This window comes from Capricornis sumatraensis, chromosome 4, assembly GCF_032405125.1.
Source record: "Capricornis sumatraensis isolate serow.1 chromosome 4, serow.2, whole genome shotgun sequence".
NCBI classification, from domain to species: Eukaryota; Metazoa; Chordata; class Mammalia; order Artiodactyla; family Bovidae; genus Capricornis; species Capricornis sumatraensis.
Window position 1 is genome coordinate 143,912,752 of NC_091072.1, and position 27,741 is coordinate 143,940,492.

Consider the following 27,741-nt stretch of genomic DNA (forward strand, 5'->3'; position numbering starts at 1 on the left):
CAGAGGCAAAATTAAAATATATTTATTATAACACAGTTTTCAACCACCTAGGTGGTGCTGGTGGTAAAGAATCCCCCTGCCAATGCAGGAGATGCAAGAGACTCAGGTTCAATCCCTGGGTGGGGTAGATCCCCTGAGGTAGGCAATGGCACCCGGCTCCAGTATTCTTGCCTGAAAACTTCCATGGGTACAGGAGCCTGGTAGGCTATAGCCCATGGCACTGCAGAGAGTCAGACATAACTAAGCACAGAAAACAAAAACAAAAAGTTAAGCACAGTTTGAAAAGTGTCAGAACTTAGGTATGGCAGAAATATTGGAATTATCACACTGGAAACTTTTTTAAACTATGACTGACATGCTAATGACCCCAATGCAAAATATAGACACAATGAAGAATAAATAGGCAGTGAAAGGAGAGACATAGAAATTATAAGAAAGGAAAAAAAGAAATGTCAGAGAATCAAAAACACTTACAAAATAAAGAGTGTCTGATGGCCTCATTAATAGATTAGACATGGCTGAGGATAGAATCTCTGAGTTTAGGACATAGCAACAGAAACATCCAAAACTGAAAAGTTAAAAGAAAAAAACTGAAAAAAAAAGAAAAGAAAAGAAAAGAAAACCCAAAACAATATCCAAGAGCTGTGGGATAACTACAAAAAGTGCAACATGTAATAGGTGAAAGGTTGTTGTTGAATTACAACTCCAGGATTCTTGGCCCCCAGAGGAGAAGAATTCAATCCGGGGCCAGAGATGATGCTTGATCACTCAGAGCGTTTGTGCAATAAAGTTTTATTAAAGTATAAAGGAGATAGAGAAAGCTTCTGACATAGGCATCAGAAGGGGGCAGAAAGAGTACCCCCCTTGCTAGCCTTCAGCTGGATGTTATATAGTCACCAGCAGTCTGTTAATGAAAGAAAGAAAGGAATGTCTCAAAACTCAGAATGGCACCAGGCCCCTCACCCATAAGATGTATTTTGGGACAGTCTTGGCTCCAAATGCTTTATCTTGTGCCATAAAAGGATTAACTTGAATCTTGAAGAAGGGCAGAGCACCATACAAATAGTGTCATTTACAGAGATTAGAGGAACAATATCGGAGTATTAACATACTGGTTACAGTAGGTTCTGAGCCCAAAAGGTGGAACCTACTCGAAGACTTAGTTTGGGGTAAATGCATAGTACATTAGCATAGCTTAAGATAAACATTTCCGTAAGAAAAAGGCAATGGTTAACTTCAGGTGTCATTATGGCAACACAGAATTTTAAGAGAAACCTCCTTTTAAATTTGTATAGAGAAGGAAAAAATATGGGTAGTTTGTTTCTTCCTGCCGCTTAAGAGAGATAAAAATGTCTGACACTTGCAGGCTATTTCCTCGGTATGGAGACCCCTGGCCTTCTTGCCTGTTACCCTCTCATTCCCCCCTCTTCTTTTAGGGGAATTATGTTGCCTAGGGAAAAGGGGTGTCGTTTTCGTTTCATAACTGCTTCTGAGCTGAGAAGGGGTGTTGTCCCTAAATTGGCAAGGCAACATATTTTCCTAATCTTAATATTGAGGATATCTGATCTAGGGGCCCCAAATAGTAGTTGGAGGCAGCTGCAGCAGTAGCAGGAGTTTGAGCAACCATTTGTAACTTGAAAGCTTTCATGTGGCTAGAAACAAATCCAGTTATACAGTTACAGATGCAGGGAGCAAACAGTAAAAATAAAACAATCAGAATTATTGTAATTAAGATAGTTGTCCACCATGGGGAACTAGTTAACGTCTCCCAAAGTGAGGCAATTGAGGCTTCAGGAGTATCCATGGCCTCGATCATCTTGTTCATGTGTTTAGTAAAACGAGTGACATTCATGTTCATATCAGGTATATATGTACAGCATTGGGTATGAATAATAGCACACGTTCTTCCTTGCACAGCTGTCAGAATATCTAAAGCCAATCTGTTTTCTAAAACCACCTTTCTAATTTGTGCTTGTTAAGCATTAAGAGCTGAAATAGCCTTTTGACAATCTTGTAATGCCTGTTGAGTAAAATTAGTCAAAGCATCTACTTGTAGCATAACATCTGTAGTTCCCAAAGAGGAAACAAAGACTGCAGCCAAATAATCATACCAGTGAAATACAGACCTTGCCCACCGAGTTTTAAGGTGGGGTAAATTAGCAGGCTTTTCTGGAAGCTCTGAAAATATAAAGCCGTGAGTAAAGGCTAGACCCAGGGTGCATCTCCCTATCCAACCAGGGGGAAGCCATGTCCATAGTAAGAGCCACATATCCAATAAGTCCCGTTTGCAGCATGTCAGTGTGACTGAGATATCCAGTCCCAATTAGTGCCTGGCCAGACAAAGGGAGAACCTGAACTGGGGTTGGAAAACACAGGAATGATTACGTAGCATCTTTCCTAAGGCAAAAATCCCAATTGTTTCCAATCATTGTAATTAAGTTGTTGGCTAACTTTTGGGGATGGCTCTGTTTGTTCCCAGCATATAGGGGCAGTAGATATTAAACGCCCTTTTTCAGCAGTTAGCCGTATAACCTCATCCCATATTTGATAAACGTCAGGTAAAAAACCATTAGATCTAGACCTATTTGTCTTATGTGTAGCAAAATAGTCATTGAACCGAGACAATGTATAATCAAAATTAAAAGTCTATAGCTTTTATGACTATAGTATTATGTCTATAGCTAAAGTATAAAGTGTTGCACCAGTCTATTTTAGGGTTGGTAGATGTCATCAGATGAAGGAGAGGCATCGGATGTAATTGTTATCGAAGGTATTTACACACTTGGAGAAAGTCTTTTCCTTGAAGTGGAGATGTCCACTACAGCAAGGCTTCCACTGATGAAGAGGGGAGTGCTCCACAGACCCAGTTAGACCGATTGTGGAATGCAGCGTAGGAGTGAGCCCAGGACAGGGAGGCATTGTCTTGAGGATCAAATGGCAGACTCAGGATATTTGGAGTCAGCAGAAGTAAGCTCACATAGGTTATCAGGCCCATCTGAAAAGTACGAAGTCAGAGCATAGAAAATAAAGACATAAAAAGATGTCACTTAGTTTTGGTCGGGATGTTACCTCTTAACTCGAGTGTGATGTACCCACGAATGAATTCCTGGCACTTTGACAGCTGTGGGAGAAGAAAGAATAACCTGGTAAGGGCCTGCCCAGAGGGGCTCGAGGGATGGGCCCCCAGATCCCAAAGTTTTTACGAGGACCTCAGTTCCTGGCTCAAATAGAGGCTTGCTTGACTCAGAGGCAGGGTTAGGAGTCATCTCCTGGAGTTCTGTTGATGCCTGTTGAAAAGCTGAGAGCTGAGTTACATAACTAGTTAATTCCAAGGCTTCAGGGTCTACAACAATGTCTGTGCATAAGAAAGGCCTTCCATAAATACATTCAAAGGGAGACAGTCTCCCCTTTCTGGGGGCAGTTCGAGCCCTCATTAAAGCTATGGGTAGGACTTTAATCCAATTGTCCTGTGTCTCTTGAGTTAATTTGCACAGATGTCTTTTGATAATGTCATTAGCTTTTTCAACCTTTCCTGAGGATTGGGGTCTCCAGGAACAGTGTAAGTGATATTTTATTCCTAGAGCTTTAGATATCCCCTGAGTTACAGCAGCTTTAAAGGCAGGGCCATTGTCACTCTGAAGGCTCTGTGGCAGCCCAAACCTGGGGATAATTTCATGGATTAAAATCTTTATAACCTCCTTAGCCTGTTCACTACGACAGGGAAAAGCCTCAATCCATCCAGTAAAAGTATCTACCCAAACTTGTAAGCAAGAATATCCATTAGCTTTTGGCATATGAGTAAAATCAATTTCCCAGTCCTCTCCAGGATACTTCCCACTTCGTTGTAATCCAGATTTTGTTAGCTCTTCAGTCTTTGGGTTATTTTTCTGACAAACCTCACACCTTTTGGTAATATTGTTTAAAGTTTTCATTACATTTTTACCTTCAAACAAACGAGAAGCCATTTGGTTAATATTCTCTGCACCCAAATGAAACTCTGATGTAAACCCTTAGGAATTTTCCATTGAGCATTTTCAAGAATTATTAATCATCCATCTTCGGACTGTAACCATCTTTTATCAGTCATCTTTGCTCCTCTTTTTTCGTATCTTTCTAATTATTCTTTAGTATACTGTGGCTTTTCCTGTTCCGCAGGACCTGTCCAAATCAAAGGCGTCTGCAGTGAAGGGGTTTCGTAAAGTGCTGCTTTTCTGGCCTGACAGGCAGCCAGCTGATTTCCTTTGGCCACCGCTTCCATCCCTGCTGTGCCCTTTGCAATGCATAGCAGCTACTTCTTTAGGACAATATACAGTAGTTAAAAGTCTCTCGATCTCTCTGAAATGTTTAATAGGTTTTCCTGTTGCTGTTTTAAACTGTCTTTCTTTTCATATTGCAGCATGAGCATGTAAAGTCAAATAAGCATACTTAGAATGCGTGTAGATATTTACCCGCTGCCCGGATCAGAGCCACAAGCTCCGCTAACTGAACACTGGTTCCCCGGGGGAGAGATTTTGCTTCCAAAACCTGTTCAGCAGTCACCATGGCATAACCTGCTTTACGCTCTTTCCATCCTGAACAAAAGAACTGCCATCTGTAAATATTTCCAGGTCAGGATTGTCTAATGGGGTATCCATTAGATCTTCCCGAGCTGCGTAGTTTAAAGTTAGGAATTGAGAACAATCGTGATCAGGTGTTTCATTTTCCTTCTCAGGAAGGAAAGTGGCAGGATTTAAATTTCCACAAACGTTGCGCTTAGTTACTGGTTCTTCTAACAACAATGACTGATATTTAAGAAGCCTACTGTTTGTCATCCAAATATTAACCATAGAATTTAAGATTCCACTCACATCATGAGAAGTCAGTACAGTAAGGTTTCATCCATTAATGATTTTTAAAGCTTCAGGTGCTAATAAAGCCGCTGTCCCAATTACTCTTAGGCAGTGGGGCCACCCACGTGAAATTACATCTAATTCTCTGCTTGGATAAGCAATAGGTTGCTGGTGAGGCCCTCGGGGTTGTGTCAAAACTCCCAAGGCCATACCTTTTCTTTTAGTGACAAACAAATTAAATTCTGACCCTGTGGGGAAGCTCAGAGCTGGAGCTTGCAGGAGAGCAGTCTGAAGAACCTTAAAAGCCTTTTGAGTTTCTGGAGTTTATCAGTTTGGGCCTGCTGAGTTTCAGCTATAAGTTTGTATAAAGGCCGGGCAAGTTCTCCATAACCCGGAATCCAAATCACAGTAACCTGTGATTCCCCAAAATCCTCTCAATTGTCTTAAAGTCATAGGTAGGGGATGATTTAGTATAGGTTTAATTCTCTCAGGGCCTATGGCCCTAGTCCCTTCTGATATGATTAGGCCCAGATATCTAACTGATTGTTGACAAAGCTGAGCCTTTTCTCTTGATGCCTTGTAACCACAGCCTGCCAGAAAGTTTAAGAAATCTTCTGAGGCTCGCGAACAAGCTTCCTGTCTCAGCACAGAGCAAAATATCATCTACATATTGCAAACACCACCGCTTCACAGCTATTAAAGTTTTGTAGATCCCGTGACAAACTTTGTCCAAATAAGTGAGGACTGTCACAAAATCCCTGGGGCAAAACTGTCTAGGTTAACTGAGAAGCTGGCTGCGTAGGGTCTTCAAAGGCAAATAGAAATTGACTTTCCTCCACCAAAGGCACTGAATAGAAGGCATCTTTAAAATCAATTACTAAGAAATATTTGGCTTGTTCAGGAATTTCAGACAACAGAGTATAAGGATTAGGCACCACGGGGTGCAAAGGAACTACAGCCTCATTTATTATACGTAAATCTTGAACTAGTCTCCATTTACCATTCGATTTCTTTATACTCAAAATAGGAGTGTTGCAAAGACTGTTACAGGGAATTAATAGTCCCTGTTCCTTTAAATTTTCGATGATGGGTTTTAACCCTTCCTTAACCTCAGGTTTCAGAGGATACTGTTTCTTATGTGGAAATAAGTGTGGGTCTTTGAGCTTGACAACTACAGGAATAGTATTTGTGCTCAACCCACAGATTTTCCATCAGCCCATACTCTAGGATTTACATTTTGTTCAACTAGAGGGAGAGAAAGGGAGGGCTCCATATTCATTAAAAATAGAAGCATGGACCTTGCTCAGTATATCCCTCCCCAAAAGGGGTGAGGGGGATTCTGGCACGATCAGAAACTCGTGTGAAAATAGCACAGAATCCCGGTTGCAAGATAAAGAATAACTGAACTAATACCTTTTGGCTCGTCCAGACAGTCCCATTAAGGAAGCAGATCGGGAAGAAAGTGGGCCAGGGGCTTCAGTAAGCACAGATTAAGTTGCTCCAGTATCTAAAAGGAAATCGACGGATTGGCCCCCCCACGATTATTAATACCTGGGGTTCCTCAGGTGTAATTAGGACGGGAGCTTGTGTGGGGACCTCCGGGCAACTTCAGTCCTTATTGTCTTGAGAGTCCGACCCTGGAGACCTACGCCTTTGAGGGCAGTCTCTCTTCCAATGTGGTCCTTTGCAGACCGGACATGGAGCCGGGGGCGGCTTAGATGCCTGAGGGTAATCCCGCTTGAAGTGTCCCTCCTTTCCACAGGAATAGCAAGCCCATCCCTTTTCACCTGGGTCCCTCTGGGCATTTTTCTCTGGCTGTTTAAGAAAGTTTTTCATAGCCATTACGAAGGCTTCCACCTTTTCCTTTGTCTTTCTTTCTTTTCCTCATATTCCCTACCGTAATAAACTGTCTGAGCCAGTTGTAACAGAGTATCTAAAGACTGATTTGGTCCATACGCCCGTTTTTGTAGCTTATGGCGGATATCTGGAGCTGACTGAGTGATAAATCTATCTTTCAAGATCACTTTTCCTTCTTCACTTTCGGGATCAATCTCAGTGAATCTGCGAAGAGTTTCTCTTAGTCTATCTAGGAATTTACCAGGGGCTTCCTTCTCCTCCTGTTCTATGTCTGCCAATTTGCCATAGTTTAAAGGCTTAGCACACGCCTGCCTGAGTCCTTCAAGAATGCATCTGACAAAATGACTCTGATCCCATCTTCCTTTAGCTGAGTTGTAGTCCCAGTCTGGTTCTACAGTTGGGACCGCCTGATTCCCAGTGGGGAGGGCCGCTATCTCATTCTCCCTCTTCCCTACTCATTCATTACCAAGCCATTCATCTCCATAAGCAACCGCTTTTCTCAAAACTCGAGTCTTTGAGTCGGGAGTCAGTGTTTGTCCCAAGATATACATCACATCTTTCCAAGTAAAGTCATAAAGCAGAGTAATACCTTTAAAAGCTCTAGTATATTTTTCTGGGTTCTCTAAATAGTCTCCCAGGTCCTCCTTGATTCTTTGTATTTCTTGATAAGAAAAAGGCTTATTAACTCTCATAGGCTGAACTCCCGGTGGGTTTTTCATAAAAAGGCAACAGCTTGTGTGGCTGTTCCTCAGTCTCTCTGGCTGTTCTGTGCATATGATCCCAGGGATAGACTGGAGAAACCTGTTTTTCTTTTTCTCTTTGTCTCCTGTCCTCCATCTCATCTCTAACTTCGATGGTCTGAGTTTCTACTGAAACCAGAATAGTCTGAGGTCGTACTGAGACAGGAGTTGTTTGGACCTCCACGTGGGCAGTTTGAATCTCAGTTTGGCTGCTGATACCAAAGCAGCCATTCTGAGGGGGGTTCTCTGGCTTTCAGTTTGTTCAGCTTGGAGCCCCGGGTACGGGGGCATTAAGTAGGAGGACAGGAGGGAGCTGAAGATTTCATGCCCAAATCTATAACCTTAGGACATAAGTCTGGCATATTTCGCAGAGAGAAAAAGGACAACACATATGCTACTTTTACCCATTTCCCTTGTTCCTTACAGAACTGGTCTAATTGTAAACCAGTATTATACTTAAGAGACCCTCCAACTGGCCACCATTCACCGTCCTCCAATGGATACCGTGGCCATGCAGTATCGCATAGGAAGACCAGGTGTGTCTTCTTTAAGCCCTGGGGACCAAATCTGTCCCAGTTTTTCAGGATACAGTTCAAAGGAGTGAGGCTGGAATTGTTAGCTCCCATCTGTAAGAGAGAAAAAAAGCGACCAGCTCCATTTTTTTACCGGAGGCATCCCTCCCTGCTCTAGATGGGGGTGTAGACAGACTTTACACCAAAACCTTTTCCTTCCTGGTCGGACTTAGTCTGTCCCTTACCGACGCAGGCGCTGTCTTCCACCCTCTCGCTTCTACCACCAAGATGGAGTGGGGATGTACCAGGGGTAGACCTGATAGCATCTCGACCTGACATCCAGCTCTTCACCTTTAACCTTGCTTGCCTCTGATGTCACCCGGGGTGCAATCAGAGTAACCTTCCGGAATGCCTCCCAAGCTAAGACCGCTGGGGGAAACATTCGTCACCGGAGCGCCTGTGCACGACCCTGTGTATATTTCTGACCATAATAAGACCGATAGGAACATAAAGCAGAGATGTTCTTTTCAAGCATCACCACACCAGTATGCGAGCCTCCTCTGGTCCACTAAGAGCCAGTGTTACCAAAGGAAAAAACCCATTGCAGTCCCAATCTGAGTAACCTTTAACCTCTGAGATGTTCTTGGGGCTAGAGCTCCATCTAGCTTCTGAACTTTTGATTCCTAGCGAGGCTAGGCACTTTCTTGACGACCAATCCAAGTTTGGGGCCTAAGTCACAGTACACAGTAACAGTATAGATCACAAGTCCCTTGAAAGTCTATGTTCCGATAGATTAGGTTAGTACCTCTAATTCCCAAGGAGTTATGAAATGGTCAAAGAGACCAAAAAGTTTGACCGAGAAAGGAGAGTTCGGTCCACAGGCTTTGCCCATTTCTGGTCGGTTCCCAAAGGAGTCATTGGGTGCCTCTTGGCATTGGCAGGTCGATACAAACCCCTGACAGGCTTCTGCCATAAGCCGTATGAGATCACTGTGGAACTGCAGGGCAGGGCTCCTCATTTGCTTCGCACAGGGCATGTCATTCATTCACACAAGCACACCGTAGAGTTAGTAAAGCACAGCAAAAAACGTGTTTGCTAAGAGAAAAAAGAACTAGCTCTCCAAGCATCTTTATCTTGTCCTGAAGGATCCCGGACAAGCCCTCAGGATGAAAGGTTGCTGTTGAATTACGACGCCGGGATTGTTGGCCCCCAGAGGAGACGAATTCAATCCTGGGCCAGAGACGAGGCTTGATCGCTCAGAGCTTTTGTGTAATGAAGTTTTATTAAAGTATAAAGGAGATAGAGAAAGCTTCTGACATAGACATCAGAAGGGGGCAGAAAGAGTACCCCCCTGCTAGTCTTTAGCTGGATGTTATATAGTCACCAGCAGTCTGTTAATGAAAGAAAGGAATGTCTCAAAAGTCAGAATGGCACCAGGCCCCTCACCCATCAGATGTATTTTGGGATAATCTTGGCTCCAAATGCTTTATCTTGGGTCATAAAAGGATTAACTTGAATCTTGAAGAAGGGCAGAGCACCATACAAATAATGTCATTTACATAGTTTAGTATATTCAAAAGCAGAGAGGTTACTTTGCCGGCTAAGGTCCGTCTAGTCAAGGCTATGGTTTTTCCTGTGGTCATGTATGGATGTGAGAGTTGGACTGTGCAGAAGGCTGAGCGCCAAAGAATTGATGCGTTTGCACTGTGGTGTTGGAGAAGACTCTTGAGTCCCTTGGACTGCAAGGAGATCCAACCAGTTCATTCTGAAGGAGATCAACCCTGGGCTTTCTTTGGAAGGAATGATGCTAAAGCTGAAGCTCCAGTATGTCGGACACCTCATGTGAAGAGTTGACTCATTGGAAAAGACTCTGATGCTGCGAGGGATTGGGGGCAGGAGGAGAAGGGAACGACCCAGGGTGAGATGGCTGGATGGCATCACAGACTCGATGGACGTGAGTTTGAGTGAACTCTGGGAGATGGTGATGGACAGGGAGGCCTGGCGTGCTGCGATTCATGGGGTCGCAAAGAGTCGGACACGACTAAGCGACTGAACTGAACTGATCTGAACTGAACATAGATTAGAGGAACAATATCGGAGTATAACATACTGGTTATAGTAGGTTCTGAGCCCAAAAGGGGGAACAGACTTGAAGACTTAGTTTGGGGTAAATGCATAGTACATTAGCATAGCTTAAGATAAACATTTTCATAAGAAAAAGGCAATGGTTAATTAACTTCAAGTGAAACTAGGTGTCATTATGGCAACACAGAATTTTAAGAGAAACTTCCTTTTAAATTTGTATAAAGAAGGAAAAAATATCGCTAGTCTGTTTCTTCCTGCCTCTTAAGAGAGATAAAAATGTCTGACACTTGCAGGCTATTTCCTCCGTTTGGAGACCTCTGGCCTTCCTGCCTGTTACCCTCTCATAGGGACACTAAAAGGAGAACAAAGAAGTAGAAGCAATATTTTAAAAAACGGTGACTGAGAATTTACCCCCAAGTTAACATCAGACAATAAAGCACAGATCTAGGAAGCTTGGAGAAAGCCAAGCAGCGTAAATCTGCACACACATACACACACCTCCATCAAATACACCTGGGTATATCATAGTCAAATTGCAGAAAGTCAAACAAAGATTGAGAAAAATTTGGAAAGAAGCAAGAAGAAAAAAATTACCTTGCCACCTTTTGCTACCTAAGAAGCCAGGTAAACAAGCAGAGTGGAGTGAAATGTTCAAATTGTTGAGAGGAAAAACAATACCAACCTAGAATTCTATGTTCTATGAAATCCCCTTCAAAGTGAAGGGGAAATAAAGATTTTTTCCAGAAAAAACAAAAAACAAAAAACCTTCAGGGAATTTGTAGCCAGGAGACCTTCCTTGTAAGAATGTTAAAATAAGGAAGGAGAAGAAAGAGGTAAGGAAAGGGATCCAAGTCAGAAACTAGGATCTACTTTGAGGAATAAATGAGAAAATTTAGAATGTATCTTTCCTATTCTTAATTGATCACACTGGTAACAGCTTGTTCAAAATAATGACTGATTAGGTTCTTGTAGTTTATGCATAAGTGGAATGAATGGCAGTAACGATGTAAGGGACAAGAGTATAACTAGGATTATTTTGTTATTATAAGATATTGCACTAGTCTTTTGAGGTTTACAGTATTAATTGAAAGCATATTTGAGCTAGTTGTAATTTTGTATTACAAGCATCAGGGCAATCACTAAAAATATTTTTTTTTTTTTTAAAAAAAGAAAGAAGTGCAATGGATACAAGATAGGAGAGAAAATGCAATAATCTAAGCTGCCCAGCTAAAACTACATAAGGCTGAGGAAGTAGAAGACAAAATGAAAACAAAGAACAATAGCAACAAATAGAAAACATTTACATACATGGCAGACATCAATTCATCTGTTTAAATAATCATCTTCATGTCAATGGTTTAAATATATCAGCTAAAAGAAATCGTCAGAGTGAAATAAAAACAAGATGCAATTTTGTATTTTCTATATAAAATCCACTTTAAAGATGAATACATATGTAGTCAAAAAAAAAAAAAAGGAAACGGATGGAGAAAGATATTCCTTGTGAATACTAATCAAAAGAAAGCTGGAGTAGCTGCTGCTGCTGCTGCTAAGTCGCGTCAGTCGTGTCCGACTCTGTGCGACCCCATAGATGAAAGCCCACCAGGCTCCTCTGTCCCTGGGATTCTCCAGGCAAGAACACTGGAGTGGGTTGCTATTTCCTTCTTCAATGCATGAAAGTGAAAGTGAAGTCACTCAGTCGTGTCCAACTTTTAGCGACCCCATGGACTGTAGCCTACGAGGCTCCTCTGTCCATGGGATTTCCCAGGCAAGAGTACTGGAGTGGAGTATCATTGTATTAATTTCACGCAGAGCAACTTCTAAACAAGAAAAGTTATCAGGGTAAAAGAAGAATATTACATAACCATAAAACAATTAATTCTCCAAGAAGACAATTCTTTTGTATATGAACCTAACAGCAGTGTCAAGATGTAAGTTAGAACCTGATAGAACTGCTAGGAGAGACAGGTGAATTCACTATTATAGCTGAAGACTTCTGTAACACTCTGTTAGAAATGGGCAGACCCAGCCAGCAGAAAATCACAACACAGTTGTACTAACAGCACCATCAACCAACTGTATATAAAATAATTAACATTTATAAGCTACTTTATTTAACGACAGCAGAATATACATTTGTCTTGAGGTTATGTTTGCCATGTTAGACCTCATTCTGAAAAATTATAGCTTAAAAAATTAAAAGAAATTATATAATGTACATGCTCAGGCCATAGTGAAATTAAACTAGAATCAGATGGCTACATAGAAATATAACTAGAAAATCCTAAATACAGGAGATTTAACAACATATTTCTAAACAATACATGAGTCAAAGAGGACATTTCAATAAACATTTTAAAATATTTTTAACTAAATGAAAATATAACTTCAGAATTTGTGACATAGAGTAAAATAAATGTTTAGAGGAAAGTTTACTACATTGAATGCATATATTCAAAAAGAATAAATATCTAAAAACAAACATTTAAGCTTTAGCCATAGCAAACTAGAAAAAGAAGGGAAATGCAAAGTGAAAAGAAATGAAATTGAACAGTAGATATCAATAGAGACGATCAATGAAATCGAAAGGTGGCTCCTTCAAAAGGATCAATAAAGTTGATAAGCCTCCATAAAACAAAGCTGGTTCTTTAGAAGAAATAAATAAAATTGATAAACCTCAAGCGAACTGAGGAAAACAGAGAGAAGACACAAATCAATAATGTTAGAAATAAAAAAGGGGAAATATTACAGAATCTTTGGATATCAAAAATAGTGAAAGAAAATTCTGAAAATTCCTAATCCTACAAGGTCATTGTACAGTTTTGCTTCACTTGGATCTTAACCTCTATATATTTCACAAGCACGCATACTGAAGAAGGCTAATGTTTCTAATTACTATAAAATGGATTGAGCTATATATGGTTCATTGTTTAAAAGCAAGTTAGCTGGAGTTCCTTTCGTTCAACATCTGGAAGAAAACTATTATTTTTATTCTAGATCAGCACTTTTGAATCAACTTTCTACAGTGGTGGAAATATTCCACATCAGTGCAACCACAATTGTAGCCACTAGCCACCTGGAGCTGGTGAGCACTTGAAATATGGCTAGATTTTAAATTTTTATTTAATTATAATTGATTTAAATTTTAATACACTAGTGTGATTAATGACTATCCTATTGCACAGCAGTTCTAAAGGCTTCCCTTGTGGCTCAGCTGGTAAAGAATCTGCCTGCAATGCGGGAGATCTGGATTCAACCCCTGGGTTGGGAAGAGCCCTGGAGAAGGGAGAGCCAACCCATTACAGTATTCTGGCCTAGAGAATTCCATGGACTAGTCCATGGGGCCGCGAAGAGTAGGACACTATTGAGTGACTTTCACTTCACTTCACTTCTAAAGGTATGGTTTGGATTTAGACCTTAAAGCACTTAGAGAAGAGTTTTTTCACCACCTTTTTTTTTTTTTTTTTTTTTAATTGGAGGCTAGTTACTTTACAATATTGTACCACCGTTTTTTTACCGCCAGTGTCAGGAGTGGAGTAGCAAGATCAACACATATTTGAACGCAAATTCTTGTTTACATCTTGTGAAAAAGTGTACAGTTATAGATGGTAGACAATGATCAGATATTTAGTTGTTGTGTTTACAAAAATGAGTACCTGAACAAGGTATTACTCAAGGATTGATTCCAAAAGATCTGATGCTTGTGGTCATGGAGAAGATATTATGTTGGAAAAGCCATAAACATGCAGTGCAAGATTAAAGCCTTGACAAAAATTCTAACTGGGAAAAAACTATGGTGGAAGTGTAATTCATGGTTACAAGGATGGGCTTTGAGAACGAACAAGAGAGTAAGAGTATTGGTTGGCCACTGGTAGCTGTGTGATACTGGCAAGTTACATAGACTCTGTGAGATTCATTCATTTTACTACTAAAGTAAAATGAATAATAATAATAGTTTAATAACTTAAGATACAATGACTTGGACAAGATATATGCTATATATGTTAAATTTCATATAATTAACTGCTTGTTGTGTGTCTTAAGCATAGAATTATACAGATTCAAGAGATGTAAATATTTAAGAAAGAGCATCCTTGGTATGCACGAAAAATTACTTTGCTAATAAACAAGTAAATAGATCTCCAGTATTTCCAAAGGCATAAGAATGGAAATATATAACTATTGATTTACAGGTGCCTGTGAATATAAGTTTATACCACTGGGAGGCAGTATAACATTAGATTAAACAACACTTTAGCATAGAAACAGTATTCTTGCCTGAAGAATCCCATGGACCGAGGAGCCCGGTGGGCTACATTTCATGGGGTGGCAAAGAGTCAGATATGACTGAGCGACTTTACTTTCACTTTCTTTCACTTTTTAGCACAGAAACAAATTTGTGTACCAATCTCAGCTATTTTATTCAGTGATTCTGTGAATTCAACCAGATACGGTAATGTGTGTGTGTGGTTTTTTTTTTCCTTTTTCTTCCAGATATGGTAACCTTTTTAAAGCTCAACATTCAGAAAACTAAGATCATGGCATCCGGTCCCATCACTTCATGGCAAATAGACAGGAAAACAGTGGCTGACTTTATTTTGGGGGGATCCAAAATCACTGCAGATGGTGATTTCAGCCATGAAATTAAAAGACACTTACTCCTTGGAAGGAAAGTTATGACCAACCTAGATAGCGTATTCAAAAGCAGAGACATTACTTTGTCAACAAAGGCCCGTCTAGTCAAGGCTATGGTTTTTCCAGTAGTCATCTGTGGGTGTGAGAGTTGGACTATAAAGAAAGCTGAGCACAGAAGAATTGATGCTTTTGAACTGTGGTGTTGGAGAAGACTCTTGAGAATCCCTTGGACTGCAAGGAGATCCAACAAGTCCATCCTAAAGGAGATCAGTCCTGGATGTTTATTGGAAGGACTGAGGTTGAAGCTGAAACTCCAATATTTTGGCCACCTGATGCGAAGAGATGACTCATTAGAAAAGACCGTGATGCTGGGAAAGACTGAAGGCAGGAGGAGAAGGGGATGACAGAGGATGAGATGGCATCACCGACTCAATGGATATGGGTTTGGGTGGACTCTGCGAATTGCTGATGGACAGGGAGGCCTGGCGTGCTGCAGTTCGTGAAGCCTCAAAGAATCGGACACGACTGAGTGATTGAACTGAACTGAACCTTTTGAAGTCAAATATAAAGTGGAAATGACGACGTCTGTCTTGACTGCATCACAGTAGAGCTTGTGGTAAGGCATCTTCAATTTTATTAATAACATATTATATATATGTATCCATCCAGCGCATTGTTTTGTATGATGTACTCTGCATGTAAGTTAAAAAGCTCATGTCAACATACAGCCTTGACATATTCCTTTTCCAGTTTTGAACCAGTCCATTATTCCATGTCCAGTTCTAACTGTTACTTCTTGACCAGTTTCTCAGGAGGCAGATAAGGTGGTCTGGTACTCCCATCTCTTTAAGAATTTTCCATAGTTTGTTGTGATTCAAACAGTCAAAGGCTTTAGCATAGGCAATGAAGCAGAAGTAGACGTTTTCCTGGAACTCCCTTGATTTCTTCACGATCTAACAGACACTGGAAATTTCATGTCTTCCTCTACCTCTTCAAAACCTAGTTTGAACATCTGGCAGTTTTCCATTCATGTACTGCTGAAGACTAGCTTGAAAAATTTTGAGCATTACCTTGCTAGCATGTGAAATGAGCTCTATTGTACAGTAGTTTGAGCATTCTTTGGCACTGCCCTTCTTTGGGAGTGGAATGAAAACTGACCTTTTCCAGTCCTGTCTGTGGCCACTGCTGAGTTTTCTGCTGACAGTGAGTGAAGCAGTTTAACAGCATCATCTTTTAGGATTTGAAATAACTCAACTGGAATTATGCCACCTTCACTACCTTTGTTTTGGGCTTCCTAAGGCCCACTTCACTTCACACTCCAGAATGCCTGGCTTTAGGTGACTGACCACATCATTGTGGTTATCCAGGTCATTAAGACATTTTTGTACAGTTCTTCTGTGTATTCTTGCCACCTCTTCTTAATCTCTTCTGTTTCTGTTAGGTCCTTGCCGTTTGTGTCCTTTATCATGCCCATTCTTGCATGCAATGTTCCCCTGAAAGCTCCAATCTTCTTGAAGAGATTTTTAGTCTTTCCCATTCTACTGCTTTCCTCTATTTCAGTATAGGTATGCATTTTATTAATATAGAAACCTTTTTAATAATATTTCAAAATCTTTAATGTATCAAGAAATTTTGGACCAAGCAAATCTCCTTCAAAGAATTTATCATAAGGAAATAAATGGATTCCTATATGATACTTATTTCAAAAATATTTAAAATAGTAAAATTATTATAAACAATTTTAATGTCTATAAATATGAGCTAGGTTAAATTAGGGTACATTTATACTATACACTTAGAGAAGGAAACAGCAACCCAGTCCAGTATTCTTACCTGAAAAATCCCATGGACAGAGGAGCCTGGGGGGCTACTAAACAATACTACAGAAAACAATACAGATATTAAAAACAATAATGTAGTGCTACAAATATTGCTATAAAGATCTACAATGTTGTTTTTTAATTTTATATTGGAGTATAACCAACTGATCATGTTTTGATAGTTTCAGATGCACAGCAAAGGGACTCAGCCATACACATACATGTATCCATTTCCCTCCAAACTCCCCTCCCTTCCAGGCTACCATATAACATGGAACAAAGTTTACTGTGCTATACAGTAAGTCCTTGTCAGTTATCCATTTTAAAAATAACAGTGTGTACATGTCTATCCCAAACTCCTTAACTATCCTTCCCCGCATCCTTCCCCATGGCACCATATATTTATTCTCTAGGTCTGTGGGTCTGTTTTGTAAATAAGTACATTCATATCATTTCTTTTTAAATTCTGTATATAAGGGATGCCGAACAATATTTCTCCTTCTCTGTCTGACTTACTTCACTCAGTATGACAATCTCTTGGTCCATCTATTTTGCTGCAAATGGTGTCTTGTTCTTTTTAACAGTAAGTAACATTCCACCGTGTATATGCACTGCGTCCTCCTTATCCATTCCTCTGCCAGTGCACATTTGTGTTGCTTCCTTGTCTTGGCTATTGTTAACAGTGCTGCAGTGAACATTGGGATGCATGCATCTTTTAAGATCATGGTTTTCTCAGGATACATGCCCAGGACTGGAATTGCAGAATCAGATGGTAGTTCTATTTTTAGTTTTTAAGGCCTCTCCATACTGTTCTCCTTAATGGCTATACCAATTTACATTTTCACCAACAGTGTAGGTGGATTCCCTTCTCTCCAAACACTCTCTAGCGTTTATTGTTTGGAGTTTTTGATGATAGCCATTTTCACTGGTATGAGGTGATATCTCATTATAGTTTGCTTTACATTTCTCTTGTGATTAGAGATGTTGAACATCTTTTCATGTGTCTCTTGGCTATCTGTGTGTCTCTTTGGAGAATTATCTATTTAGGTCTTCTGCTGATTTTTTCATTAGGTTGTTTTGATGAAATTAAGCTGTTTGCAATTTTTGGAGACTTAATTCCTTGTCAGGCATATCACTGGGAATATTTTCTCCCAATCTGTGTGTTCTCTTAGTCTTTCTAAATTTTGTCTATGGTTTTCTTTGCTGTGCAAAAGCTTTTGAGCTTAATGAGGTATTATTTGTTTATTTTGGTTTTAGCTTCCATTATTCTGCAAGATGGGTTGAAAGAGATATTGCTGCAATTTATGTCAGAGAATGCTCTGCCTATGTTTTCCTGTAGGAGTTTTATTGCTTCCCATTTCACAATTAGGTCTTTGACCCACTTTGAGGTTATTTTTGTGTATGGTATTAGAGCAAAATCTACTTTCATTTTTTTACATGTTGCTGCCCAATGTTTTCAACAGTTGAAGATACTGTCTTTCCACCATTGTGTAGGCTTGGCTCTTTTGTCATAGATTAACTGACCATAGGTGAGTGGGTTTATTTGTGGGCTTTCTGTCCTCTTCCATTAATCTGTAGGTCTATTTTTGTGACCCTATCACACTGTTTTGAAGACTGTAACTTTGCTCTATTGTCTGTGGTTAAGGAGACTGATTCTTCCAGCTCTGTTTTTCTTTCTCAAGATTGGCTATTCACGGTCTTTTGTGTTTCCATGCAAATTGTAAAAATTTTTGTTCTGATTCTGTGAAAAATGCCCTTGGTAATTTGATAATGATTACATGAAATCTGTAGTCTGTTTAGGGTAGTATTGTCATTTTCACAATATTGATTCTTCCAATCCAAGGACATGTTATATCTCTTCATCTGTTTGTGTCATCTTTGATTACTTTCATTAGTATCTTTTAGTTTTCTGAGGACAGGCCTTTTGCCTCTCAGGTAGATTTATTCCTAGGTATTTTATTCTTTTTGCTGCAATGGTAAATGGAATTATTTCTTGGATTTTTCTTTCATAATCTTATGTTGTTAGTGTAAATGAATGCAAGAGATTTCTGTGTATTAATTATGTATCCTGAAACATTACTAAATTCATTGATTACCACTACTGGTTTTCTGGTGGAATCTTTAGGATTTTCTATCATGTCATCTGCAAACAGTGACTGTTGTCTTTCTCTTTCAGTTTGGATACCTTGTCTTGTTCCTGATCTTACAGGAAAGGCTTTCAGTTTTTCACTATTGAGAATGACATTTGCTGTTGGTTTGTTGCATATGACCTTTATTATATTGAGGTAGGTTTCCTCTGCCCATCTTCTGGAGAGTTTCTTTAATCATAAATGGGTATTAAATTTTGTCAAAAGCTTATCCTGCATCTTTTGAGATGATCATAAGGTTTTTATCCTTTCATTTGTTAATATGATGTATCACATTAATTGATTTGCATATATTGAAGAATCCTTGCCTCCCTGAGCTAACTCCTACTTGATCATGGTGTATTATCCTTTTAGTGCATTGCTGGATTCAGTTTGCTAGTATTTTGTGGAGGATTTTAGCATTTATGTTCATCAGTGTTATTGGCCTATAATTTTCTTTTTTGAAATACCTTTGTCTGGTTTTGGCATATGATGATGGTGATTTCTTAGCGTGAGCTTGAGAGTGTTCCTCCCTCTGCAATTTTTTGGAAGAGTTTGAGAAGGATGGGTGTTAGCTCTTTGCTACATTATTATTATCTGAAGTCTATAGTCTAGGGTTCACTATTTGTGTTGTGTATGCTACAGATCTTGAAAAATGTATAATGACTTGAATCCATCATTGCAGTATCATATAGCATAATTTCACTGCCTTAACAGTCCCCTGGACTCCACCTTTTCATCCCTCTCAACCTCTCCACTTTGGCCCTTCAGACAGATCTTTTCACTGTCCTGAATTTGGAAAGATAAGTTGTTGAAATTTACAGTGTGTAGCCTTTTCAGATTGACTTCTTTCACCTAGTAACCTGCATTAAATGTTCTTTCATGTTTTTCTTCCTTAATTGCTTCTTTGTTAAGTCCTAGAATATTTTGCCATTGTTTGGAGAGTCTAAAGTGTGTTTAGTTATTTACATATTGACAGGCATCTTGGCTGCTTCCAAGTTTTGGCAATCATGAATACAACTGCTATAAACATACCTGTGCATATTTTACAAAAATATTAGTTTTCAAATTATTTGTGTAGTTTTTGGATCATATGATGAGTATATGATCAAAAAGTGAGATTTTTGGATGATGAGTAGAGTAATGCCTTAAGAAACTGTCAAACTGTCTTCTAGAGTCATCTGCTTTTTATTATCACTACTTGGTGTGATCCTAAATCATTTCAAACACTAAAGTAATTCACTAGAAAAAAAAATTGTTCAAAGACCACTTTCTGCAGTTACTGTCTTGTTTTAAGAAGATGTTTGTAAACTCTATTCCAACTGAACCAATCTCACTGTGGGCAGATCCTTAGCTTTGGTATTTGATCACCCAAAAAAGGGTGATGAAAACAGGTGATGACATATTCAAGATCATTTAAAAATTAAAATGAAATATCTATGGCTCACACATTCAAAATGGAGCCGGGTAGCCATCCATGGATGTGGTGTCACACACGTTCTTAAATCTCTGAGAACGTGAACTTTAGGGACTATATCAAACTCAAGAATACCACCAGCATTTTCTTTTCTTTTTTTTTTTTTTTTTTGGACATGCCCTGTAGCATGCAGACGGAACATGTGCCCCATGAAGTAGAAGCTTTGACTCTTAACCACTGGACCACCAGGAAAGATCCCAACCATTCTCAGAACAAAATCTGCAAGCTGCAGGCCAGCTGCAAACATAGTTTCAAAGTACCCTCTTCCTCTACCTGCAACTATGTAACCATTTTGACCTCCAATCAATTCTTACTTAAAGAAGCACCTTTATTTCTTGCCAACTCCAATCCTAATTCTTGACAATATATGTAACATTGTAGTTTGGGTTTTTTTTAAATTTCCCCTATTTTGTAACCCAGGGGTAGTTTCAGTGATTTTGATCCGTGGCTCCTGAGAGATAACACTTCTAACAAATCAGAAATCAGGGCCTTCTGAGCATGGGTGTGTGTCCTCAATCAGAGTTTCCACCCTGGTCACCTCAGGACAGAAAAATCAAGAAGTCTTGGCTACCTCAGATTGAACCTCCAAGAGACAAAGCCTTGTCCGCATCTCTGTTAGGCCAAGGCGATTTCCAGGCTGTGACACCTTCTGCAGACTTTCTTTTGCTCTGCCAAGAAGGCACCCAGAGTGGCAGACAGCCTGAGCAGAGGTTCGTTCTCTTAGATCCGCCATTAGTCCACCAGCCCCCGTCAGGCATTTGGCAGTTTGAAGAGAAGCCAAAAACCAGCAACTTTCAGGCGTCCTCTTTACTCCTGTTGTGACTTCCTCTTCTGCCTTGAAGCCCTGAGAAACAAGTCACAGGAAGCAGAACTAGGTTAAAACAAAGCCAGTAAAAAAAAATCAAGAAATAAAACAAAGCCAGTAAAAAAAATCAAGAAATAAAACAAAGCCAGTATGTGACATCCAGACTGAGGGGAACCTAGTGTCATCTGGGCTACTGTCAGTGCTTGATTTCTGGCCCCTGCATCTAGTGCCCCCCCACCTCTCCCAAGTCTGGGAGGAAGACTGAGGCCTGGAAGTGAGAGACCATCCAGCAGAGGCCGTGGGTGGTGGGTGTGTATGAGGACCCAGGAAACAGGAGGGCGTGGCAGTAGCAGCAGTGTTTGCGGTCCTGAGGCCAGCCAACCCCATTGGCCAGCGGCAGCTCACAGTGAAGAGGAACTGCCACCGGGAGAGCCAAGGAGAGGATGAAGAAACTGCCTTCCCTGGTTTCACTCGGCCATGACTGAACCCACGTACAAATGCCTGTGTTCTTGTCTTTTGAAGTAGAATGCCAGCTCAAGAGTCGGTCATCAGGAAATATGAAAATGCAGAAACAGAGACGAGTTGTTGGGCTGGGGAATCGGTAGTAGTTTAGATTATAATTCTGCCATATGGCTGAATCACTGAACTCCAAACTCCCTGAAAGATATAGACAAAGGCCTGACACACATTCCTAAGCTGGTTTTACAGAAAGTGGATCCTCTCCAGATGAAAACTGCTGACCATCAGAACATTGATCCTAGACTGGTTGAGACCAGAAGACTGAAGATACTTGAAATTTCATCTTGATGCCAACCAATCTGAGAATTGTCCTCACCCTGCTCCTTGAACACTGTAAAACTCCTCGTGACCACAGTCTTGAGGGCATTAGCCTGCTCTGGCCCCCTTTGCCTGGAAAAAAAAATTAATGGCTATTCTTTTGTACTTCACCCAACACGGTCTCCATGTTTCTACTTGGCATCAGTGAATAGAGGCCAAGTTTTGGCAACATGACCTCTCCAGGGCTTTGTTTTCAATGTGAGTATCTGAACTAGTAACTAGTATCTGAACTCATTACCTAGTAACTAACTAGGTATGTAACACAGCTACTGCAATAAATAACCTCCTAAATTTCATTGATAGCACACTATATATGCAGGTATGAGTATCTGGCCTGGAGAGGAGATTTGGAAAAATATAACCTGATTTCTCCCCAGATAACTGTGCCCCTAAGCTGCCCTCTTCATGGGAGTTTGCAGAACATTAGCAGGTGACTGGGAGATTCCTTAGGACAGGCCGTGTGGTCTGGGGATTAAGGGCTTTGGAAAGCTGGGAGAGGGTGGCCAGTGTTCCTAGTGAGCTGGTTCAGAATATTGCCCCCCCTTTTTTCTCAATATACCCTGCCCCCCAGGAATGGCATCTTAATTGGAAACTAGAGATCTCTCTGGAACTGGCCTGAATCCCCCTCTTTTCCAGGAATACAAATGTCCAATGTTCTCGGGGAGACTTCTCTTTAAGCTTGGTTTGAATGTCCTCAAGGTTTCTCTGGCAAAATAAATGTGTTTTAAAAGCAGTTCCCTTCTTGGTGTCATACAGCTTAAGTGAGCTTGGTTAAGTGTTATGTGTTGTGAGCCTGGTTCTGTTAAACTGGCCTGAGGTGATCTTCTAGAGGAGTTTCTCTGGTTCCTTTAATTTGGAATGAAGAATCTTCATTCTGTTGGGGATCTTCCATCTGTTGGGGATTTAGTTCTATAAAGAACTTAAAGATATTGTGTCATGTATGTATATGTGTGTATGTGTATGTATGTGTATATATATATATATATATATATATATATATATATATGCCTCGAGGTAGAACCAGGATCCTGCCCCAAGCCTGCTCTTTTGTTTCTTGGCTGCTCCTCCTCCCTTGTCCTGTGTCCCTTTTCTTCCCTGATTAGCACCTGTTCTAATCTGCTCTTTAGAACTCAAGGGGAAAATTTAGAAAGTAACGTGTAAAATAGATAGCTAGTGGGAATCTGCTATATAAAACAGGGAGACTAGCTTCTTGCTCTGTAATGACCTAGAGGGGTGTAATGTGGGGAGGCGAGGAGAGATGCTCGAGAGAGTGGATATGTATATATATAGTTATGTCTGATTCCCATTCTTGTATGGCAGAAACCAACACAACATGGTAAAACAAGTATCCTCCAATTAAAAATAAATAATAAAAAAGAAATACCATAGGAAAATGTATATATATATATAAAAGAACACAAGGAAGATCATAGGACTGGAGTCTATAACCTACAAACAAGAAATGGGGGACAGAAAGACTTCCCTACCCAGGAGCCCTACAGGGTCCTGCTCGGTTTCATTCCTGGGTCTGGTTTTTTTTTTTTTTTTTTTTTTTTTTTTTTTGGCTCACTTTCTCCACATCAGGGGCCATACTTCTCTGCTTCTGTGTAATCTTTGCACTCCAGAGATTGTGAGTTTTTACCTTTGGATGCTGGATATTTTTGCCTTTCTCTAAATATTCTTGAGTTTGTTCCAAATGATGTTAAATTATTTGAAAGCAGTTCTATCCTTTTCAGTCTTCCTTTTAAGATTTGTGTAAAGGAAAAATCCACAGTTCTTCCTCACTGGTTTCTCTTTCCTGTGAATCTCCATTATTGTGCACACAGGCCTCTTCACTTCTGACACTGGTGGACACCAAGTGCACAAGACATTCCTACTAAACAAATGACTCTCTGTGACACTAGCCTGGCATCCCATAGTTGAGCTCACTTCTAATACTACCAACCTGGGGATAGCATCAGATCCCACAGGCTAAGAGCTCAGCTCCACAAAACTGCCCCCCCACCCCTACTTCAAGATGCCAATGCAAATGACAGGACCCAGGTTACAACAACCTCTGTTCAATTTGACTACAAATCAAAGAGAGTATGACCCCTCCTCGATTTTGATTAATTTGCCAGAGCGGCTCATAGAGCCCAGGGGAACACTTGTGCTTACCAGTTTATAAAAGGGTGTGAAAAAGGATACAGACAAACCACCAGATGTATAGATTATACAGAGTAAGTTCTAGGAAGGTCTTGAAGGTAGGAGTCCACACAATACCAGTCTCTGCACACAAGAAAGACTTTTCTTTGCCAACACATTCATGTATATCTCTGCTGTGTATACTTCACATTCTTTCTTTCAGCTGTGTGCTGTGCTTAGTCACTCAGTGTTATCTGACTCTTTGCGACCCCATGGACTGTAGCCTGCCAGGCTCCTTGGTCCATGGGGATTTTCAAGGCAAGAATACTGGAGTCAGTTTCCATGCCCTCCTCCAGAGGGTCTTCTCTATCCTGGGATTGAACCAAGGTCTCCTGCATTGCAGGTTGATTCTTAACCAGCTGAGCTGCCAGGGAAGCCCAAGAATACTGGAGTAGGTAGACTATCCCTTCTCCAGGAATCTTTCCAACCCAGGAATCGAACTGGGGTCTCCTGCATTGCAGGCAGATTCTTTACCAGCCGAGCTACCGGGAAAGCCCCCATGTATACCTATCAGATCTCAAAGATGTAGATTACCCTAATAGAGAGAAATTGTTTCTCATGGGGATAAAAAGAGGTAAAGGGTGGGAGGGAAGAACTTTCTTTCCCCTCCATCCAATTTGTCCTTCCTGAATAAATTCTAATATTACATCTTTTTTTTTTCCCCTCTCTCTCTGAAAACTGACTTTCCACATTTAGTTATGGTTGTGAATAAAATGTTTTTGATACAGAGATGTGCATTAAAATACATGTGTACAGAGAAATGTGCTGGGAAATTAAGCTTTCTTTGAGAGGCCATCATTTGCCAATCTTCATCTGGCTGCCGTGAGACCACTGGGAAGCACAGCATTATCTGCACAAGGCTGGGACTGCTGCTTCACCATGGGGTAGAAGTGTGGGTGCTCCATGGCCTCTTTTTCAGTCAGTCTCTGTTGTTGGTCATATCGCAGAAGTTTGTTCAGAAGATCTAGGGCCTCAGGGCTGATAAAGCATCTGTTCTCACTATGGGTAAAATTTTTCCAGCGTTTCCATGAATGTTGTCCACAATATTGTTGAAGTGTAGATCTAGGTCTTTGTGATACTTATTCAGACTCCCATGTAGCTCCTCTGTACCCAGAACCTTGGCAATGTGAACAAACTGGTTATAGTCATCCTGTCCATGAAAGAAGTGCATGCATGCTAAGTCACTTCAGTCATGTCTGACTCTTTGCAGCCCCATGGACGGTAGTCCACCAGGCTCCTCTGTCCATGGGATTCTCCCAGGCAAGAATTCTGGTGCAGGTTGCCATGCGCTCCTCCAGGGGACCTTCATGACCCAGAGATCAAACCTGAGTCTCTTATATCTCTTACACTGGCGGGCAGGTTCTTTACCACCAGCGCCACCTGAAAGAAGGGCTCCTTTCAAAAGATCATGCTTGCTAACATACAGCCCAAACTCTACATATCCAAGCTATGCTCATACATCTTCTAGTCCACAAAGTGCTCTGGTTCCATGAAGTACCTGGAGGTCACTTGGACATTGTAGTCCTGGGCAGGATGGTAAAGTTCCCCTCCAGACCCCAGTATATCAGTCACAGTTTTCTGTGGTGCTCTTCCATGACATCATGAGGTTTCACATTCCTGTGCATATTCCCTTGATGTGGCAAGTAATTCAGAGCTTTAAGTAGTTATAAAATAAGGATATTTTTAAATTAAGGACATATAATGCCAGATATCAAAATCTGTCAGGATATGAGATGGATCTTAAAATCTGTATTATTGATATATTCAAATACCAGAGCTGGTCTCTCCAACACAGAGTCCTTCACTGTGTTAATCAGCTAAATGATAGTTGTTCCACCAGGAGAGTCCTCCAGAATGATTGACTTCTCATTTTATCATTTTTTTCTTCCCTGGCTTGAGAACTTTTACAACCACTCTGTCACTGTTGGTGATGTTAACAGCCTCAAATACTTCACTATAATTTCCCCGACCCAAGTTTTCCAACCAGCTGGTTTTTGTTGATTAGCTTTTTGGTCGTGTCGGACTCTTTGTGACCCCCATGAACTGCAGCATGCCAGGCTTCCCTGCCCTTCACCATCTGCCAGTTTGCTCACACTCCTATCCGTCCAGTCAATGATGCCATCCAACCATCTCATCCTCTGCCACTCCCTTCTCCTTCTGCCTTCAGTCTTATCAGGGAGTGAGTCAGTTCTTTCCATCTGGTGGCCAAATTATTGGAGCTTCAGCTTCAGCATCAGTCCTTCCTATGAATATTCAGGATCAATTTCCTAAGTTTAGGATTGACTGGTTAGGTCTCCTCGCTGTCCAAGGGAACCAGCTGGTAATCATCTTGATTATCTCGGCACACTAAGTGCTGCTGTACTTCCTAGCCCCTGCAGGAAGGCCCTCTACGTCATAGCCCCTGTACTCGCTGCTGCTCAGGCTGTTTCAACTTAGATTCGCCAGCCCGGGCAGGCGGAGATGGGGACAGGGAGGGGATGAGTGGGGTGCCAAGGGTGGCTGGCCAGGTGGGCGGAGGCAGAGGCCGGTGGGCGGAGGCAGGCTGGCGGAAGCGGCCTGGAGGAAGCGGCCTGGCGGAAGCGGCCTGGCGGAAGCTGAGGCCTAGGCAGCAGCAGAGTGAGCGGGAGAGGCAGTTCGACTTCGCTGCCAGAGAAGGAGGAGCGCAGCTGGCCCAGGAGCAGGCAGCCACACCAGGCTAGGTTTGCGGGGGTCAGGCGGGCGGGGGGCTCCCAGGGTCGCTGGCCTAGCTGCCCAGTCTTTGGAGTAGCCTGAAGCCAGGCGTGGCAGGCTGTCCTCGGGCTTCAAGCAGCATCCCTGGCTTGGCTCTCAGCTCCGAGTCTGCCCTGGGGTCATGGGCACCAGCAGAGGCAGCTGCGCCTGAAAGGCGCGGGACACGATTTAATCCTTGTAGAAGTGAAGTTGCTCAGTCCTGTCCGACTCTTTGCGACCCCATAGACTGTAGCCTACGAGGCTCCTCCGTCCATGGGATTTTCCAGGCAAGAATATTGGAGTGGGTTGCCATTGGCAGATGCCCATGGCGAGTGCCAATTTGTAGTTGACAGAGTTTTTTGGTTTTTGTTTTTGTTTGTTGGTTTGTTTTTCCCTCCATCCTTATATACAAGTGATCAGTAAGCTGCTGGATACCCAAAGGGAGCACTGTACCTCGCTCCAGTTCGCTCCCTGTGCATCTCTCTCTCTCTTCTGATACTCTGTAGTCTTACCCCTTCGCTTCTCCTGTCCACCTCAGTGAATCTCTTGGCATTTTGTTGGCTTCCCTCTGCTTTGGAAAAGACCCTGATACTGGGAAGGATTGAGGACAACAGGCGAAGGTAAGGACACAGGGTGAAATGGTTGGATGGTCCAATTCAATGGACTTGAGTTTGAGCAAATTCCAGGAGATAGTGAAGGACAGGGAAGTCTGGTGCGCTGCCATTATGGGGTTGCAAAACGTCTGACAACTTAGCATCTGAACAACAAAAAACCACCCCTACAAAGTTGTCTATGGGCTATAAGCTGGGGCAAATGTAAGGCTCACTGTTCTTCATTGAAAGGTACCCAGTGATTGAAAAGGATTTTTTCTAACTTTTTTTTTTTTCTAACACTTTTTTTATTTCTAGTTTTTGTTTTTTTTTTTGATTCAGACAGGAAAGTAAATCTGGTCCCTGTTACTCCATTGTGATAGGGAACAAAAGTCTGTGGAGTAGATCTTTCTAAGTTAAAAGCACTTTGCATTTTAAATTTAAGGTCTGGTCAACAATAAATTTAAAGGTCTTGTCAATTTCACTTATCTTGTTGGGACTTACTCATTGAATGAGAGTTTCCTGCTTTACTTCT

At 41.2% G+C, this 27,741-nt stretch overlaps 1 protein-coding gene and 2 pseudogenes across 1 annotated transcript in view; 1 reads left to right on the plus strand and 2 right to left on the minus strand.

Annotated features, from left to right (window-relative positions):
* Nucleotides 1-1,513: 1,513 nt before the first annotated feature.
* Nucleotides 1,514-2,995, minus strand: LOC138078762 (endogenous retrovirus group PABLB member 1 Env polyprotein-like; annotated as a pseudogene).
* A 12,153-nt stretch (nucleotides 2,996-15,148) lies between these two features.
* The window catches only part of LOC138078764 (C-type lectin domain family 2 member H-like), a 28,727-nt gene continuing 16,134 nt past the window's right edge, over nucleotides 15,149-27,741 (plus strand). The window contains exon 1 of the mRNA XM_068971512.1: nucleotides 15,149-15,274. The gene's annotated coding sequence lies outside the window, so the exon portion shown is untranslated. The remainder of the gene's footprint in view (nucleotides 15,275-27,741) is intronic.
* Nucleotides 24,717-27,714, minus strand: LOC138078763 (casein kinase II subunit alpha'-like; annotated as a pseudogene).